Consider the following 1058-nt stretch of genomic DNA (forward strand, 5'->3'; position numbering starts at 1 on the left):
AGTATTCTGATTTTAGGAATAAACACAAGAATAAACTAGTGGTGGACCTTACAACAGCTAATTGCCGATAACTTATAGCTTTGAAAAAGATGTAGGCCACTAGGAAAGAATATTACTTACACGTCCACAAAGACCTGCTCTACCCCAGGTCTCCATATTCTCTCTCTCTCTCTCTCTCTCTCTCTCTCTCTCTCTCTCTCTCTCTCTCTCTCTCTCTCTCCCCCCCCCCCCTCTCTCTCTCTCTCTCTCTCTCTCTCTCTCTCTCTCTCTCTCTCTCTCTCTCTCTCCTCCCCACCCCCCCCCCCCCTCTCTCTCTCTCTCTCTCCCCCCCCTCTCTCTCTCTCTCTCTCTCTCTCTGTGTTCCTCTCAGCAAGGCACCTCCTTGTTCTACCTCCTAGCCCTCCCACTAGACCACTGTCAGAGGGGATCTCCCTCAAAATGCAGCCTGCCGCCTGGTCGGGGGGTACCCCCCGCCAACCCGCCTCCCCCCTCCCGCCCCCATATTCCCAGCATATGTGTGTCAAGGGGCGTCAGCGACCAAGGTGGGCTCTGACGCTATGGGCCCTGACGGCAGCATATTCCCCAGATGATCGCCAGGGCAAGGGCTCAGGTATCAGTGAGTGTGTGTGTGTGTGTGTGTGAGTGTGCGTGTGTGTGTATGTGTGTGAGCGTGTGTGTGTCCGTGTGTGTGTGTGTGTGTGCGTGCGTGTGTGTGTGTGTGTGTGTGTGCATGTGCGCAGCCCGCCCTTCATATCCCGGGCCCATGGCGGAGCTGAGTGGCCGTGACTCTGCCGTGAGAATTCCACTTTACAGCTGTTGTTGTTCTTATTTTATTTGCCGGAGACACCGCACCAGCCTCCCTCTCTGCCTGATCTCCATGCTCTATTTCACCTAGAGCCTCCCCCTCCCATTCCTCTCCCCCACCACCACCGCCACCGCCCCTACCACCACCCCCGCCACCGCCACCGCCACCGCCACCACTACCACCGCCATCAGCATCAGCACCTCCATCGCCATGGATTCCTCCCCCTCAGACTCCTGTTTTTCCGTGTGGCTGA

Source organism: Gadus macrocephalus, chromosome 23 (genome assembly GCF_031168955.1).
Source record: "Gadus macrocephalus chromosome 23, ASM3116895v1".
NCBI classification, from domain to species: Eukaryota; Metazoa; Chordata; class Actinopteri; order Gadiformes; family Gadidae; genus Gadus; species Gadus macrocephalus.